This window comes from Chiloscyllium punctatum, chromosome 31, assembly GCF_047496795.1.
Source record: "Chiloscyllium punctatum isolate Juve2018m chromosome 31, sChiPun1.3, whole genome shotgun sequence".
Classification (NCBI taxonomy): Eukaryota; Metazoa; Chordata; class Chondrichthyes; order Orectolobiformes; family Hemiscylliidae; genus Chiloscyllium; species Chiloscyllium punctatum.
The window spans coordinates 9,605,034-9,624,079 of NC_092769.1; the positions used below are offsets into that span (position 1 = coordinate 9,605,034).

Consider the following 19,046-nt stretch of genomic DNA (forward strand, 5'->3'; position numbering starts at 1 on the left):
ATGAGCCACATGGATACCAAGTGAGTCGGAAACCTGTGCGGGAATCGACGAGAAGCGACTCAATACATTTTGCTAACTTCCATGGTGCTTATTAGAAATGGAGTTTCTGTTCACCTCAATCTAAAAGGCAGTTTCTGAACATAGTAACAGAACTCAAAAGGTAATTACCTCACCCCACCGCCACTCCGGAAGAGGTGCTAACTGCCCTTGATTGCTTTTTGTTCTCGATGTGAAGAGCTCTCACGCCTGAGTCACCTTCACGTCTCTGTTTGCTGAGTGAATCACAAAGAAGGAGTTTCACCAGAGCTTCAATTGCCACACTTCTCCACTCGCCCTCTCCGTGAACATTTTCCTGCTCTGGAGTGATTTAAATAAAATTAAATGGATGCGATGTCATTCTGTAGCCTCTCTGTCGATTGCTCCGTTACAGTTCCAACATGGCTTAGATCTCGGGGCGCACCTTAATACTAGCGACGCTATGACAGCACAGGTCCGGAGGTTCCTCTCAGAGTGTATGTTTTTTTTTCATTGCTGTTGCTGATTGAATGAGCCACTAACGTGCGAACTGCTCCAAAACATGATTCAGGACCTCCGGTGCCAACTCTCGCGCGTTGAATAACGACAGACAGCTTCCAAATGAAGCCTTTCAGAGACGACTTTGGGGTACGTTTGACAGACAGACAAGTTCAGGAATTCGTGGTGCGCTGTCACACCAGCGCATCAGCTTCTTCCCTGCCTTTGAACCGGGCCGCCTGCGCAAGGAATGCAAATGCGGTACTGCTTTTCGTGGAAGGATCAGAACGCGGCAACTACACTCTCAAACAGAATGGCATATGATCAGAACCAGGTTGGAGAAAAACTTTATAACGCTTTGCACAGTAATTAAATGGAGTTGCCTTGCATTTCACGACGAGAGCAGATTCGTTCAAGCAAATTCGAAGGCAGGTTTGCAGATGGGAAAGCAAGCAAGGAAGCTCCGTTCTTGTGCATGTGAAAGGCTGCACTTGAAAAAGAAAGCAGTTTTTGCCCAGTTTCGAACAGGGGACCTTTCGCGTGGCAGGCGAACGTGATGACCACTACACTACAGAAACCAGCCGAGGCTACCGTACTGCAGCTCAGTGGCATCCAGCACTGAAAGTTGAAGCAATTCTACGTTTCACCTTTCTGTTTCCAATAGCCTGTTATTGTCCAGCGAAATTAACATCTTGAAAACGTAAAAAAAACGACGTGAAATTGATGTCAAAATATAGACAAGGATGTCGTCAATGTTTGGAACGTAGGGCGAGGTGGAATAAGCTGGGACGACTTTCCCCGCAGCATAACGGCTGCGACATGATCTTATGGAAGGGTTGTAAACTGAGTATTTATGTGTTTTACCCAAGTTGGGGTGAGTTGAAAAATCGAGAGCATCGGTTTAAGGTGAGTGGGCTGAAATTGACAAAGGACCTGAGGCACATTTCCCACACAGAATGTTGTGCGTGTTTGGAATGAGCTACCAGAGGAAGTGGAGGAGGCGATTACACTCAGAAAATTGCAAAGGTAATCGGATGAGTTTCTGGATAGGATGGGTTTAGCGGGATCGGGGCCAAATGCTGGGGAACGGGACTTGTTTAACTTTGGCTATGTGGTGAGCATGGACGAGATACACCGAAGTATCTGATTCCACGCGGTGTACCCCAATACCGACGTGTTGCTTACACCGGCTTTAAAGGATTACTTTTTAGCAGAGCTTGCCGTCGCTCTCTGTGACACAATCGTTTCGTCTGTTCGACTGCTCACGGGAAAGGTAGTATTGTGAAACACTGCAGAAACGAGCGACTTCCTTACTTTTGCTCCGACTGACCATACTCCGTGAAATTTTCCCAGACCCTCAGTTGAGGATTTCTGCTGCTGGAAGTTACCTCAGAAACCCTGTTAACTCGTAATGTACTCAGCGAATTGCAAAACAGTAAGCATTTAACACGGAACAAAAACAAAACTGGCATGCCTAATGCATTTTCAGACACAGAGATGCATGAATGCTAAATGTGAGACAGTCCGAGGGCATGAGTCATAAAGTAATCTCACAACTAACAACAGGGCAATTCCAAACTACTCTTTCAAACATACTGCAGCCTTAGTGCACCAACACTTCCCAGACAATGCTGAAAAGAGAGAAAGAAAGAACATAATAAGAAGGGGCCATAAAAAGTGAATTTCACCAATCACAGTCTCGATGAGATTCCCTTTCCGTTCCGATGCCTCCAGGACGGAAATAAAGGAAATGGGAGAAATTCAATAACATGTGACATCGAAATTCATTGGATCGATTTCCCCATTGACCAGAAAACCAAATAACGACGAGTCGAGTCACCACATTACGAGTTAACAGGGTTTCTGAGGTAACTTCCAGCAGCAAAAATCCTCAGCTGTGGGTCCGGGGAAATTTCACGGAGTATGGTCAGTCGGAACAAAAGTAAGGAAGTCGTTCGTTTCTGCAGTGTTTCATCACAACAGCGATGAAATAACAGTCTCCATTCGGTTCCAGTAAACGCTCAAATTGCCTGGAACAGCAGAGCTGTTTGCGATTTTCCGCGTGGCACTGTCCCACACCACAGTTAATTCCCCGGGAAGCAAACGCATTTTACTTTTGTTTTCAACATCAATACAGTGGGGGGGGGGGGGAAACAGCATTTTAACAAGCTGCAGCATTGGAGTTAAACAGCAGAAATGTCAGTGGCGGGATTCGAACCCGCGCCCCTTTCAAGACCGGAACCTGGATCCAGCGCCTTAGACCGCTCGGCCACACTACCAGCCGACCGCGCAGCCCCTTTTCTTGCATTTCCAATTGTGCCCCTGCATAACAACAGACGCAAAGTCACATGAAAAGGGTTCCATGATCCCTCTCCGACTCGCACAGCTGCTGGGATGTGCCCGGCTGCAATGTCAATGTTTTTCGCAGCAGATAATGATAGCCCATCAATCCAGACAAAAATCAATTTTAAGCTGAGTCTATCTTCTCGGACTCTTTTCAGCTACAAATGTATCTGTGAGTGCGTGACAATATATGTTCGCTTATGATTTGGTCAAATAACCATGAGCTGCTTGACATTACTGCAATTTCGATTCTTGCTTTGCTAAATGATTTCACCCATTGCTCGAAAAAGGACGACTTTCACGTTTACACGGAACACGAAACACACCGGACTACAGGGAAAATGCACAAAGCTGAGCAGGCCGTGTTCCAAATCATACCGTGCAGCATTTATTCAGTCACTGTGTCTGTTTTGCAGAATAAGGGTCCCAAAGAAAGTTCTCTGCCCTAAAACCGGAGGTCGCATTACATTCCGAGAGCGACAGATCACATTGTGAGGATGCTCTGACCTCGGAGCCAGTTCGAGATGACACTTTCCGTGCCTTTTACCTTAACCGTGCAATTTGCAGCAGAGATGTTCACTCCTGGACATGAGCCACATGGATACCAAGTGAGTCGGAAACCTGTGCGGGAATCGACGAGAAGCGACTCAATACATTTTGCTAACTTCCATGGTGCTTATTAGAAATGGAGTTTCTGTTCACCTCAATCTAAAAGGCAGTTTTGAACATAGTAACAGAACTCAAAAGGTAATTACCTCACCCCACCCCCACTCCGGAAGAGGTGCTAACTGCCCTTGATTGCTTTTTGTTCTCGATGTGAAGAGCTCTCACGCCTGAGTCACCTTCACGTCTCTGTTTGCTGAGTGAATCACAAAGAAGGAGTTTCACCAGAGCTTCAATTGCCACACTTCTCCACTCGCCCTCTCCGTGAACATTTTCCTGCTCGTCAGTGATTTAAAGAAAATTAAATGGATGCGATGTCATTCTGTAGCCTCTCTGTCGATTACTCCGTTACAGTTCCAACATGGCTTAGATCTCGGGGCGCACCTTCATACTAGCGACGCTATGACAGCACAGGTCCGGAGGTTCCTCTCAGAGTGTATGTTTTTTTTCATTGCTGTTGCTGATTGAATGAGCCACTAACGTGCGAACTGCTCCAAAACATGATTCAGGACCTCCGGTGCCAACTCTCGCGCGTTGAATAACGACAGACAGCTTCCAAATGAAGCCTTTCAGAGACGACTTTGGGGTACGTTTGACAGACAGACAAGTTCAGGAATTCGTGGTGCGCTGTGACACCAGCGCATCAGCTTCTTCCCTGCCTTTGAACCGGGCCGCCTGCGCAAGGAATGCAAATGCGGTACTGCTTTTCGTGGAAGGATCAGAACGCGGCAACTACACTCTCAAACAGAATGGCATATGATCAGAACCAGGTTGGAGAAAAACTTTATAACGCTTTGCACGGTAATTAAATGGAGTTGCCTTGCATTTCACTACGAGAGCAGATTCGTTCAAGCAAATTCGAAGGCAGGTTTGCAGATGGGAAAGCAAGCAAGGAAGCTCCGTTCTTGTGCATGTGAAAGGCTGCACTTGAAAAAGAAAGCAGTTTTTGCCCAGTTTCGAACAGGGGACCTTTCGCGTGGCAGGCGAACGTGATGACCACTACACTACAGAAACCAGCCGAGGCTGCCGTACTGCAGCTCAGTGGCATCCAGCACTGAAAGTTGAAGCAATTCTACGTTTCACCTTTCTGTTTCCAATAGCCTGTTATTGTCCAGCGAAATTAACATCTTGAAAACGTAAAAAAAACGACGTGAAATTGATGTCAAAATATAGACAAGGATGTCGTCAATGTTTGGAACGTAGGGCGAGGTGGAATAAGCTGGGACGACTTTCCCCGCAGCATAACGGCTGCGACATGATCTTATGGAAGGGTTGTAAACTGAGTATTTATGTGTTTTACCCAAGTTGGGGTGAGTTGAAAAATCGAGAGCATCGGTTTAAGGTGAGTGGGCTGAAATTGACAAAGGACCTGAGGCACATTTCCCACACAGAATGTTGTGCGTGTTTGGAATGAGCTACCAGAGGAAGTGGAGGAGGCGATTACACTCAGAAAATTGCAAAGGTAATCGGATGAGTTTCTGGATAGGATGGGTTTAGCGGGATCGGGGCCAAATGCTGGGGAACGGGACTTGTTTAACTTTGGCTATGTGGTGAGCATGGACGAGATACACCGAAGTATCTGATTCCACGCGGTGTACCCCAATACCGACGTGTTGCTTACACCGGCTTTAAAGGATTACTTTTTAGCAGAGCTTGCCGTCGCTCTCTGTGACACAATCGTTTCGTCTGTTCGACTGCTCACGGGAAAGGTAGTATTGTGAAACACTGCAGAAACGAACGACTTCCTTACTTTTGCTCCGACTGACCATACTCCGTGAAATTTTCCCAGACCCTCAGTTGAGGATTTTTGCTGCTGGAAGTTACCTCAGAAACCCTGTTAACTCGTAATGTACTGAGCGAATCGCAAAAGAGTAAGCATTTAACACGGAACACAAACAAAACTGGCATGCCTAATGCATTTTCAGACACAGAGATGCATGAATGCTAAATGTGAGACAGTCCGAGGGCATGAGTCATAAAGTAATCTCACAACTAACAACAGTGCAATTCCAAACTACTCTTTCAAACATACTGCAGCCATAGTGCACCAACACTTCACAGACAATGCTGAAAAGAGAGAAAGAAAGAACATAATAAGAAGGGGCCATAAAAAGTGAAGTTCACCAATCACAGTCTCGATGAGATTCCCTTTCCGTTCCGATGCCTCCAGGACGGAAATAAAGGAAATGGGAGAAATTCAATAACGTGTGACATCGAAATTCATTGGATCGATTTTCCCATTGGCCAGAAAACCAAATAACGACGAGCCGAGTCACCACATTACGAGTTAACAGGGTTTCTGAGGTAACTTCCAGCAGCAAAAATCCTCAACTGTGGGTCCGGGGAAATTTCACGGAGTATGGTCAGTCGGAGCAAAAGTAAGGAAGTCGTTCGTTTCTGCAGTGTTTCATCACAACAGCGATGAAATAACAGTCTCCATTCGGTTCCAGAAAACGGTCAAATTGCCTGGGACAGCAGAGCTGTTTGCGATTTTCCGCGTGGCACTGTCCCACACCACAGTTAATTCCCCGGGAAGCAAACCCATTTTACTTTTGTTTTTAACATCAATACAGTGGGGGCGGAAACAGCATTTTAACAAGCTGCAGCATTGGAGTTAAACAGCAGAAATGGCAGTGGCGGGATTCGAACCCGCGCCCCTTTCAAGACTGGAACCTGGATCCAGCGCCTTAGACCGCTCGGCCACACTACCAGCCGACCGCACCGCCCCTTTTCTTGCATTTCCAATTGTGCCCCTGCATAACAACAGACGCAAAGTCACATGAAAAGGGTTCCATGATCCCTCTCCGACTCGCACAGCTGCTGGGATGTGCCCGGCTGCAATGTCAATATCGCAGCAGATAATGATAGCCCATCAATCCAGACAAAAATCAATTTTAAGCTGAGTCTATCTTCTCGGACTCTTTTCAGCTACAAATGTATCTGTGAGTGCGTGACAATATATGTTCGCTTCTGATTTGGTCAAATAACCATGAGCTGCTTGACATTACTGCAATTTCGATTCTTGCTTTGCTAAATGATTTCACCCATTGCTCGAAAAAGGACGACTTACACGTTTACACGGAACACGAAACACGCCGGACTACAGGGAAAATGCACAAAGCTGAGCAGGCCGTGTTCCAAATCATACCGTGCAGCATTTATTCAGTCACTGTGTCTGTTTTGCAGAATAAGGGTCCCAAAGAAAGTCTCTACCCTAAAACCGGAGGTCGCATTACATTCCGAGAGCGACAGATCACATTGTGAGGATGTTCTGACCTCGGAGCCAGTTCGAGATGACACTTTCCGTGCCTTTTACCTTAACCGTGCAATTTGCTGCAGAGATGTTCACTCCTGGACATGAGCCACATGGATACCAAGTGAGTCGGAAACCTGTGCGGGAATCGACGAGAAGCGACTCAATACATTTTGCTAACTTCCATGGTGCTTATTAGAAATGGAGTTTCTGTTCACCTCAATCTAAAAGGCAGTTTCTGAACATAGTAACAGAACTCAAAAGGTAATTACCTCACCCCACCGCCACTCCGGAAGAGGTGCTAACTGCCCTTGATTGCTTTTTGTTCTCGATGTGAAGAGCTCTCACGCCTGAGTCACCTTCACGTCTCTGTTTGCTGAGTGAATCACAAAGAAGGAGTTTCACCAGAGCTTCAATTGCCACACTTCTCCACTCGCCCTCTCCGTGAACATTTTCCTGCTCTGGAGTGATTTAAAGAAAATTAAATGGATGCGATGTCATTCTGTAGCCTCTCTGTCGATTGCTCCGTTACAGTTCCAACATGGCTTAGATCTCGGGGCCCACCTTAATACTAGCGACGCTATGACAGCACAGGTCCGGAGGTTCCTCTCAGAGTGTATGTTTTTTTTTTCATTGCTGTTGCTGATTGAATGAGCCACTAACGTGCGAACTGCTCCAAAACATGATTCAGGACCTCCGGTGCCAACTCTCGCGCGTTGAATAACGACAGACAGCTTCCAAATGAAGCCTTTCAGAGACGACTTTGGGGTACGTTTGACAGACAGACAAGTTCAGGAATTCGTGGTGCGCTGTCACACCAGCGCATCAGCTTCTTCCCTGCCTTTGAACCGGGCCGCCTGCGCAAGGAATGCAAATGCGGTACTGCTTTTCGTGGAAGGATCAGAACGCGGCAACTACACTCTCAAACAGAATGGCATATGATCAGAACCAGGTTGGAGAAAAACTTTATAACGCTTTGCACAGTAATTAAATGGAGTTGCCTTGCATTTCACGACGAGAGCAGATTCGTTCAAGCAAATTCGAAGGCAGGTTTGCAGATGGGAAAGCAAGCAAGGAAGCTCCGTTCTTGTGCATGTGAAAGGCTGCACTTGAAAAAGAAAGCAGTTTTTGGCCAGTTTCGAACAGGGGACCTTTCGCGTGGCAGGCGAGCGTGATGACCACTACACTACAGAAACCAGCCGAGGCTGCCATACTGCAGCTCAGTGGCATCCAGCACTGAAAGTTGAAGCAATTCTACGTTTCACCTTTCTGTTTCCAATAGCCTGTTATTGTCCAGCGAAATTAACATCTTGAAAACGTAAAAAAAACGACGTGAAATTGATGTCAAAATATAGACAAGGATGTCGTCAATGTTTGGAACGTAGGGCGAGGTGGAATAAGCTGGGACGACTTTCCCCGCAGCATAACGGCTGCGACATGATCTTATGGAAGGGTTGTAAACTGAGTATTTATGTGTTTTACCCAAGTTGGGGTGAGTTGAAAAATCGAGAGCATCGGTTTAAGGTGAGTGGGCTGAAATTGACAAAGGACCTGAGGCACATTTCCCACACAGAATGTTGTGCGTGTTTGGAATGAGCTACCAGAGGAAGTGGAGGAGGCGATTACACTCAGAAAATTGCAAAGGTAATCGGATGAGTTTCTGGATAGGATGGGTTTAGCGGGATCGGGGCCAAATGCTGGGGAACGGGACTTGTTTAACTTTGGCTATGTGGTGAGCATGGACGAGATACACCGAAGTATCTGATTCCACGCGGTGTACCCCAATACCGACGTGTTGCTTACACCGGCTTTAAAGGATTACTTTTTAGCAGAGCTTGCCGTCGCTCTCTGTGACACAATCGTTTCGTCTGTTCGACTGCTCACGGGAAAGGTAGTATTGTGAAACACTGCAGAAACGAGCGACTTCCTTACTTTTGCTCCGACTGACCATACTCCGTGAAATTTTCCCAGACCCTCAGTTGAGGATTTCTGCTGCTGGAAGTTACCTCAGAAACCCTGTTAACTCGTAATGTACTCAGCGAATTGCAAAACAGTAAGCATTTAACACGGAACAAAAACAAAACTGGCATGCCTAATGCATTTTCAGACACAGAGATGCATGAATGCTAAATGTGAGACAGTCCGAGGGCATGAGTCATAAAGTAATCTCACAACTAACAACAGGGCAATTCCAAACTACTCTTTCAAACATACTGCAGCCTTAGTGCACCAACACTTCCCAGACAATGCTGAAAAGAGAGAAAGAAAGAACATAATAAGAAGGGGCCATAAAAAGTGAATTTCACCAATCACAGTCTCGATGAGATTCCCTTTCCGTTCCGATGCCTCCAGGACGGAAATAAAGGAAATGGGAGAAATTCAATAACATGTGACATCGAAATTCATTGGATCGATTTCCCCATTGACCAGAAAACCAAATAACGACGAGTCGAGTCACCACATTACGAGTTAACAGGGTTTCTGAGGTAACTTCCAGCAGCAAAAATCCTCAGCTGTGGGTCCGGGGAAATTTCACGGAGTATGGTCAGTCGGAACAAAAGTAAGGAAGTCGTTCGTTTCTGCAGTGTTTCATCACAACAGCGATGAAATAACAGTCTCCATTCGGTTCCAGTAAACGCTCAAATTGCCTGGAACAGCAGAGCTGTTTGCGATTTTCCGCGTGGCACTGTCCCACACCACAGTTAATTCCCCGGGAAGCAAACGCATTTTACTTTTGTTTTCAACATCAATACAGTGGGGGGGGGGGGGAAACAGCATTTTAACAAGCTGCAGCATTGGAGTTAAACAGCAGAAATGTCAGTGGCGGGATTCGAACCCGCGCCCCTTTCAAGACCGGAACCTGGATCCAGCGCCTTAGACCGCTCGGCCACACTACCAGCCGACCGCGCAGCCCCTTTTCTTGCATTTCCAATTGTGCCCCTGCATAACAACAGACGCAAAGTCACATGAAAAGGGTTCCATGATCCCTCTCCGACTCGCACAGCTGCTGGGATGTGCCCGGCTGCAATGTCAATGTTTTTCGCAGCAGATAATGATAGCCCATCAATCCAGACAAAAATCAATTTTAAGCTGAGTCTATCTTCTCGGACTCTTTTCAGCTACAAATGTATCTGTGAGTGCGTGACAATATATGTTCGCTTATGATTTGGTCAAATAACCATGAGCTGCTTGACATTACTGCAATTTCGATTCTTGCTTTGCTAAATGATTTCACCCATTGCTCGAAAAAGGACGACTTTCACGTTTACACGGAACACGAAACACACCGGACTACAGGGAAAATGCACAAAGCTGAGCAGGCCGTGTTCCAAATCATACCGTGCAGCATTTATTCAGTCACTGTGTCTGTTTTGCAGAATAAGGGTCCCAAAGAAAGTTCTCTACCCTAAAACCGGAGGTCGCATTACATTCCGAGAACGACAGATCACATTGTGAGGATGCTCTGACCTCGGAGCCAGTTCGAGATGACACTTTCCGTGCCTTTTACCTTAACCGTGCAATTTGCAGCAGAGATGTTCACTCCTGGACATGAGCCACATGGATACCAAGTGAGTCGGAAACCTGTGCGGGAATCGACGAGAAGCGACTCAATACATTTTGCTAACTTCCATGGTGCTTATTAGAAATGGAGTTTCTGTTCACCTCAATCTAAAAGGCAGTTTTGAACATAGTAACAGAACTCAAAAGGTAATTACCTCACCCCACCCCCACTCCGGAAGAGGTGCTAACTGCCCTTGATTGCTTTTTGTTCTCGATGTGAAGAGCTCTCACGCCTGAGTCACCTTCACGTCTCTGTTTGCTGAGTGAATCACAAAGAAGGAGTTTCACCAGAGCTTCAATTGCCACACTTCTCCACTCGCCCTCTCCGTGAACATTTTCCTGCTCGTCAGTGATTTAAAGAAAATTAAATGGATGCGATGTCATTCTGTAGCCTCTCTGTCGATTACTCCGTTACAGTTCCAACATGGCTTAGATCTCGGGGCGCACCTTCATACTAGCGACGCTATGACAGCACAGGTCCGGAGGTTCCTCTCAGAGTGTATGTTTTTTTTCATTGCTGTTGCTGATTGAATGAGCCACTAACGTGCGAACTGCTCCAAAACATGATTCAGGACCTCCGGTGCCAACTCTCGCGCGTTGAATAACGACAGACAGCTTCCAAATGAAGCCTTTCAGAGACGACTTTGGGGTACGTTTGACAGACAGACAAGTTCAGGAATTCGTGGTGCGCTGTGACACCAGCGCATCAGCTTCTTCCCTGCCTTTGAACCGGGCCGCCTGCGCAAGGAATGCAAATGCGGTACTGCTTTTCGTGGAAGGATCAGAACGCGGCAACTACACTCTCAAACAGAATGGCATATGATCAGAACCAGGTTGGAGAAAAACTTTATAACGCTTTGCACGGTAATTAAATGGAGTTGCCTTGCATTTCACTACGAGAGCAGATTCGTTCAAGCAAATTCGAAGGCAGGTTTGCAGATGGGAAAGCAAGCAAGGAAGCTCCGTTCTTGTGCATGTGAAAGGCTGCACTTGAAAAAGAAAGCAGTTTTTGCCCAGTTTCGAACAGGGGACCTTTCGCGTGGCAGGCGAACGTGATGACCACTACACTACAGAAACCAGCCGAGGCTGCCGTACTGCAGCTCAGTGGCATCCAGCACTGAAAGTTGAAGCAATTCTACGTTTCACCTTTCTGTTTCCAATAGCCTGTTATTGTCCAGCGAAATTAACATCTTGAAAACGTAAAAAAAACGACGTGAAATTGATGTCAAAATATAGACAAGGATGTCGTCAATGTTTGGAACGTAGGGCGAGGTGGAATAAGCTGGGACGACTTTCCCCGCAGCATAACGGCTGCGACATGATCTTATGGAAGGGTTGTAAACTGAGTATTTATGTGTTTTACCCAAGTTGGGGTGAGTTGAAAAATCGAGAGCATCGGTTTAAGGTGAGTGGGCTGAAATTGACAAAGGACCTGAGGCACATTTCCCACACAGAATGTTGTGCGTGTTTGGAATGAGCTACCAGAGGAAGTGGAGGAGGCGATTACACTCAGAAAATTGCAAAGGTAATCGGATGAGTTTCTGGATAGGATGGGTTTAGCGGGATCGGGGCCAAATGCTGGGGAACGGGACTTGTTTAACTTTGGCTATGTGGTGAGCATGGACGAGATACACCGAAGTATCTGATTCCACGCGGTGTACCCCAATACCGACGTGTTGCTTACACCGGCTTTAAAGGATTACTTTTTAGCAGAGCTTGCCGTCGCTCTCTGTGACACAATCGTTTCGTCTGTTCGACTGCTCACGGGAAAGGTAGTATTGTGAAACACTGCAGAAACGAACGACTTCCTTACTTTTGCTCCGACTGACCATACTCCGTGAAATTTTCCCAGACCCTCAGTTGAGGATTTTTGCTGCTGGAAGTTACCTCAGAAACCCTGTTAACTCGTAATGTACTGAGCGAATCGCAAAAGAGTAAGCATTTAACACGGAACACAAACAAAACTGGCATGCCTAATGCATTTTCAGACACAGAGATGCATGAATGCTAAATGTGAGACAGTCCGAGGGCATGAGTCATAAAGTAATCTCACAACTAACAACAGTGCAATTCCAAACTACTCTTTCAAACATACTGCAGCCATAGTGCACCAACACTTCACAGACAATGCTGAAAAGAGAGAAAGAAAGAACATAATAAGAAGGGGCCATAAAAAGTGAAGTTCACCAATCACAGTCTCGATGAGATTCCCTTTCCGTTCCGATGCCTCCAGGACGGAAATAAAGGAAATGGGAGAAATTCAATAACGTGTGACATCGAAATTCATTGGATCGATTTTCCCATTGGCCAGAAAACCAAATAACGACGAGCCGAGTCACCACATTACGAGTTAACAGGGTTTCTGAGGTAACTTCCAGCAGCAAAAATCCTCAACTGTGGGTCCGGGGAAATTTCACGGAGTATGGTCAGTCGGAGCAAAAGTAAGGAAGTCGTTCGTTTCTGCAGTGTTTCATCACAACAGCGATGAAATAACAGTCTCCATTCGGTTCCAGAAAACGGTCAAATTGCCTGGGACAGCAGAGCTGTTTGCGATTTTCCGCGTGGCACTGTCCCACACCACAGTTAATTCCCCGGGAAGCAAACCCATTTTACTTTTGTTTTTAACATCAATACAGTGGGGGCGGAAACAGCATTTTAACAAGCTGCAGCATTGGAGTTAAACAGCAGAAATGGCAGTGGCGGGATTCGAACCCGCGCCCCTTTCAAGACTGGAACCTGGATCCAGCGCCTTAGACCGCTCGGCCACACTACCAGCCGACCGCACCGCCCCTTTTCTTGCATTTCCAATTGTGCCCCTGCATAACAACAGACGCAAAGTCACATGAAAAGGGTTCCATGATCCCTCTCCGACTCGCACAGCTGCTGGGATGTGCCCGGCTGCAATGTCAATATCGCAGCAGATAATGATAGCCCATCAATCCAGACAAAAATCAATTTTAAGCTGAGTCTATCTTCTCGGACTCTTTTCAGCTACAAATGTATCTGTGAGTGCGTGACAATATATGTTCGCTTCTGATTTGGTCAAATAACCATGAGCTGCTTGACATTACTGCAATTTCGATTCTTGCTTTGCTAAATGATTTCACCCATTGCTCGAAAAAGGACGACTTACACGTTTACACGGAACACGAAACACGCCGGACTACAGGGAAAATGCACAAAGCTGAGCAGGCCGTGTTCCAAATCATACCGTGCAGCATTTATTCAGTCACTGTGTCTGTTTTGCAGAATAAGGGTCCCAAAGAAAGTCTCTACCCTAAAACCGGAGGTCGCATTACATTCCGAGAGCGACAGATCACATTGTGAGGATGTTCTGACCTCGGAGCCAGTTCGAGATGACACTTTCCGTGCCTTTTACCTTAACCGTGCAATTTGCTGCAGAGATGTTCACTCCTGGACATGAGCCACATGGATACCAAGTGAGTCGGAAACCTGTGCGGGAATCGACGAGAAGCGACTCAATACATTTTGCTAACTTCCATGGTGCTTATTAGAAATGGAGTTTCTGTTCACCTCAATCTAAAAGGCAGTTTCTGAACATAGTAACAGAACTCAAAAGGTAATTACCTCACCCCACCGCCACTCCGGAAGAGGTGCTAACTGCCCTTGATTGCTTTTTGTTCTCGATGTGAAGAGCTCTCACGCCTGAGTCACCTTCACGTCTCTGTTTGCTGAGTGAATCACAAAGAAGGAGTTTCACCAGAGCTTCAATTGCCACACTTCTCCACTCGCCCTCTCCGTGAACATTTTCCTGCTCTGGAGTGATTTAAAGAAAATTAAATGGATGCGATGTCATTCTGCAGCCTCTCTGTCGATTGCTCCGTTACAGTTCCAACATGGCTTAGATCTCGGGGCGCACCTTAATACTAGCGACGCTATGACAGCACAGGTCCGGAGGTTCCTCTCAGAGTGTATGTTTTTTTTTTCATTGCTGTTGCTGATTGAATGAGCCACTAACGTGCGAACTGCTCCAAAACATGATTCAGGACCTCCGGTGCCAACTCTCGCGCGTTGAATAACGACAGACAGCTTCCAAATGAAGCCTTTCAGAGACGACTTTGGGGTACGTTTGACAGACAGACAAGTTCAGGAATTCGTGGTGCGCTGTGACACCAGCGCATCAGCTTCTTCCCTGCCTTTGAACCGGGCCGCCTGCGCAAGGAATGCAAATGCGGTACTGCTTTTCGTGGAAGGATCAGAACGCGGCAACTACACTCTCAAACAGAATGGCATATGATCAGAACCAGGTTGGAGAAAAACTTTATAACGCTTTGCACAGTAATTAAATGGAGTTGCCTTGCATTTCACGACGAGAGCAGATTCGTTCAAGCAAATTCGAAGGCAGGTTTGCAGATGGGAAAGCAAGCAAGGAAGCTCCGTTCTTGTGCATGTGAAAGGCTGCACTTGAAAAAGAAAGCAGTTTTTGCCCAGTTTCGAACAGGGGACCTTTCGCGTGGCAGGCGAACGTGATGACCACTACACTACAGAAACCAGCCGAGGCTGCCGTACTGCAGCTCAGTGGCATCCAGCACTGAAAGTTGAAGCAATTCTACGTTTCACCTTTCTGTTTCCAATAGCCTGTTATTGTCCAGCGAAATTAACATCTTGAAAACGTAAAAAAAACGACGTGAAATTGATGTCAAAATATAGACAAGGATGTCGTCAATGTTTGGAACGTAGGGCGAGGTGGAATAAGCTGGGACGACTTTCCCCGCAGCATAACGGCTGCGACATGATCTTATGGAAGGGTTGTAAACTGAGTATTTATGTGTTTTACCCAAGTTGGGGTGAGTTGAAAAATCGAGAGCATCGGTTTAAGGTGAGTGGGCTGAAATTGACAAAGGACCTGAGGCACATTTCCCACACAGAATGTTGTGCGTGTTTGGAATGAGCTACCAGAGGAAGTGGAGGAGGCGATTACACTCAGAAAATTGCAAAGGTAATCGGATGAGTTTCTGGATAGGATGGGTTTAGCGGGATCGGGGCCAAATGCTGGGGAACGGGACTTGTTTAACTTTGGCTATGTGGTGAGCATGGACGAGATACACCGAAGTATCTGATTCCACGCGGTGTACCCCAATACCGACGTGTTGCTTACACCGGCTTTAAAGGATTACTTTTTAGCAGAGCTTGCCGTCGCTCTCTGTGACACAATCGTTTCGTCTGTTCGACTGCTCACGGGAAAGGTAGTATTGTGAAACACTGCAGAAACGAACGACTTCCTTACTTTTGCTCCGACTGACCATACTCCGTGAAATTTTCCCAGACCCTCAGTTGAGGATTTTTGCTGCTGGAAGTTACCTCAGAAACCCTGTTAACTCGTAATGTACTGAGCGAATCGCAAAAGAGTAAGCATTTAACACGGAACACAAACAAAACTGGCATGCCTAATGCATTTTCAGACACAGAGATGCATGAATGCTAAATGTGAGACAGTCCGAGGGCATGAGTCATAAAGTAATCTCACAACTAACAACAGTGCAATTCCAAACTACTCTTTCAAACATACTGCAGCCATAGTGCACCAACACTTCACAGACAATGCTGAAAAGAGAGAAAGAAAGAACATAATAAGAAGGGGCCATAAAAAGTGAAGTTCACCAATCACAGTCTCGATGAGATTCCCTTTCCGTTCCGATGCCTCCAGGACGGAAATAAAGGAAATGGGAGAAATTCAATAACGTGTGACATCGAAATTCATTGGATCGATTTTCCCATTGGCCAGAAAACCAAATAACGACGAGCCGAGTCACCACATTACGAGTTAACAGGGTTTCTGAGGTAACTTCCAGCAGCAAAAATCCTCAACTGTGGGTCCGGGGAAATTTCACGGAGTATGGTCAGTCGGAGCAAAAGTAAGGAAGTCGTTCGTTTCTGCAGTGTTTCATCACAACAGCGATGAAATAACAGTCTCCATTCGGTTCCAGAAAACGGTCAAATTGCCTGGGACAGCAGAGCTGTTTGCGATTTTCCGCGTGGCACTGTCCCACACCACAGTTAATTCCCCGGGAAGCAAACCCATTTTACTTTTGTTTTTAACATCAATACAGTGGGGGCGGAAACAGCATTTTAACAAGCTGCAGCATTGGAGTTAAACAGCAGAAATGGCAGTGGCGGGATTCGAACCCGCGCCCCTTTCAAGACTGGAACCTGGATCCAGCGCCTTAGACCGCTCGGCCACACTACCAGCCGACCGCACCGCCCCTTTTCTTGCATTTCCAATTGTGCCCCTGCATAACAACAGACGCAAAGTCACATGAAAAGGGTTCCATGATCCCTCTCCGACTCGCACAGCTGCTGGGATGTGCCCGGCTGCAATGTCAATATCGCAGCAGATAATGATAGCCCATCAATCCAGACAAAAATCAATTTTAAGCTGAGTCTATCTTCTCGGACTCTTTTCAGCTACAAATGTATCTGTGAGTGCGTGACAATATATGTTCGCTTCTGATTTGGTCAAATAACCATGAGCTGCTTGACATTACTGCAATTTCGATTCTTGCTTTGCTAAATGATTTCACCCATTGCTCGAAAAAGGACGACTTACACGTTTACACGGAACACGAAACACGCCGGACTACAGGGAAAATGCACAAAGCTGAGCAGGCCGTGTTCCAAATCATACCGTGCAGCATTTATTCAGTCACTGTGTCTGTTTTGCAGAATAAGGGTCCCAAAGAAAGTCTCTACCCTAAAACCGGAGGTCGCATTACATTCCGAGAGCGACAGATCACATTGTGAGGATGTTCTGACCTCGGAGCCAGTTCGTGATGACACTTTCCGTGCCTTTTACCTTAAACGGGCAATTTGCTGCAGAGATGTTCACTCCTGGACATGAGCCACATGGATACCAAGTGAGTCGGAAACCTGTGCGGGAATCGACGAGAAGCGACTCAATACATTTTGCTAACTTCCATGGTGCTTATTAGAAATGGAGTTTCTGTTCACCTCAATCTAAAAGGCAGTTTCTGAACATAGTAACAGAACTCAAAAGGTAATTACCTCACCCCACCGCCACTCCGGAAGAGGTGCTAACTGCCCTTGATTGCTTTTTGTTCTCGATGTGAAGAGCTCTCACGCCTGAGTCACCTTCACGTCTCTGTTTGCTGAGTGAATCACAAAGAAGGAGTTTCACCAGAGCTGCAATTGCCACACTTCTCCACTCGCCCTCTCCGTGAACATTTTCCTGCTCTGGAGTGATTTAAAGAAAATTAAATGGATGCGATGTCATTCTGTAGCCTCTCTGTCGATTGCTCCGTTACAGTTCCAACATGGCTTAGATCTCGGGGCCCACCTTAATACTAGCGACGCTATGACAGCACAGGTCCGGAGGTTCCTCTCAGAGTGTATGTTTTTTTTTTCATTGCTGTTGCTGATTGAATGAGCCACTAACGTGCGAACTGCTCCAAAACATGATTCAGGACCTCCGGTGCCAACTCTCGCGCGTTGAATAACGACAGACAGCTTCCAAATGAAGCCTTTCAGAGACGACTTTGGGGTACGTTTGACAGACAGACAAGTTCAGGAATTCGTGGTGCGCTGTCACACCAGCGCATCAGCTTCTTCCCTGCCTTTGAACCGGGCCGCCTGCGCAAGGAATGCAAATGCGGTACTGCTTTTCGTGGAAGGATCAGAACGCGGCAACTACACTCTCAAACAGAATGGCATATGATCAGAACCAGGTTGGAGAAAAACTTTATAACGCTTTGCACAGTAATTAAATGGAGTTGCCTTGCATTTCACGACGAGAGCAGATTCGTTCAAGCAAATTCGAAGGCAGGTTTGCAGATGGGAAAGCAAGCAAGGAAGCTCCGTTCTTGTGCATGTGAAAGGCTGCACTTGAAAAAGAAAGCAGTTTTTGGCCAGTTTCGAACAGGGGACCTTTCGCGTGGCAGGCGAGCGTGATGACCACTACACTACAGAAACCAGCCGAGGCTGCCATACTGCAGCTCAGTGGCATCCAGCACTGAAAGTTGAAGCAATTCTACGTTTCACCTTTCTGTTTCCAATAGCCTGTTATTGTCCAGCGAAATTAACATCTTGAAAACGTAAAAAAAACGACGTGAAATTGATGTCAAAATATAGACAAGGATGTCGTCAATGTTTGGAACGTAGGGCGAGGTGGAATAAGCTGGGACGACTTTCCCCGCAGCATAACGGCTGCGACATGATCTTATGGAAGGGTTGTAAACTGAGTATTTATGTGTTTTACCCAAGTTGGGGTGAGTTGAAAAATCGAGAGCATCGGTTTAAGGTGAGTGGGCTGAAATTGACAAAGGACCTGAGGCACATTTCCCACACAGAATGTTGTGCGTGTTTGGAATGAGCTACCAGAGGAAGTGGAGGAGGCGATTACACTCAGAAAATTGCAAAGGTAATCGGATGAGTTTCTGGATAGGATGGGTTTAGCGGGATCGGGGCCAAATGCTGGGGAACGGGACTTGTTTAACTTTGGCTATGTGGTGAGCATGGACGAGATACACCGAAGTATCTGATTCCACGCGGTGTACCCCAATACCGACGTGTTGCTTACACCGGCTTTAAAGGATTACTTTTTAGCAGAGCTTGCCGTCGCTCTCTGTGACACAATCGTTTCGTCTGTTCGACTGCTCACGGGAAAGGTAGTATTGTGAAACACTGCAGAAACGAGCGACTTCCTTACTTTTGCTCCGACTGACCATACTCCGTGAAA

The 19,046-nt window shown here is 46.5% G+C and overlaps 7 non-coding genes across 7 annotated transcripts; all 7 read right to left on the reverse strand.

The window, feature by feature from the left end:
* Nucleotides 1-1,018: 1,018 nt before the first annotated feature.
* On the reverse strand, nt 1,019-1,091 carry trnag-gcc (transfer RNA glycine (anticodon GCC)). Its single transcript has one exon. It is a non-coding gene; the product is annotated as a tRNA-Gly (tRNA).
* A 3,369-nt stretch (nt 1,092-4,460) lies between these two features.
* trnag-gcc (transfer RNA glycine (anticodon GCC)) lies at nt 4,461-4,533 on the reverse strand. Its single transcript has one exon. It is a non-coding gene; the product is annotated as a tRNA-Gly (tRNA).
* Nucleotides 4,534-6,147: 1,614 nt separating this feature from the next.
* On the reverse strand, nt 6,148-6,229 carry trnal-cag (transfer RNA leucine (anticodon CAG)). Its single transcript has one exon. It is a non-coding gene; the product is annotated as a tRNA-Leu (tRNA).
* A 5,108-nt stretch (nt 6,230-11,337) lies between these two features.
* On the reverse strand, nt 11,338-11,410 carry trnag-gcc (transfer RNA glycine (anticodon GCC)). Its single transcript has one exon. It is a non-coding gene; the product is annotated as a tRNA-Gly (tRNA).
* Nucleotides 11,411-13,024: 1,614 nt separating this feature from the next.
* Nucleotides 13,025-13,106, reverse strand: trnal-cag (transfer RNA leucine (anticodon CAG)). Its single transcript has one exon. It is a non-coding gene; the product is annotated as a tRNA-Leu (tRNA).
* A 1,666-nt stretch (nt 13,107-14,772) lies between these two features.
* Nucleotides 14,773-14,845, reverse strand: trnag-gcc (transfer RNA glycine (anticodon GCC)). Its single transcript has one exon. It is a non-coding gene; the product is annotated as a tRNA-Gly (tRNA).
* A 1,614-nt stretch (nt 14,846-16,459) lies between these two features.
* Nucleotides 16,460-16,541, reverse strand: trnal-cag (transfer RNA leucine (anticodon CAG)). The gene has a single exon. It is a non-coding gene; the product is annotated as a tRNA-Leu (tRNA).
* Nucleotides 16,542-19,046: the final 2,505 nt, after the last annotated feature.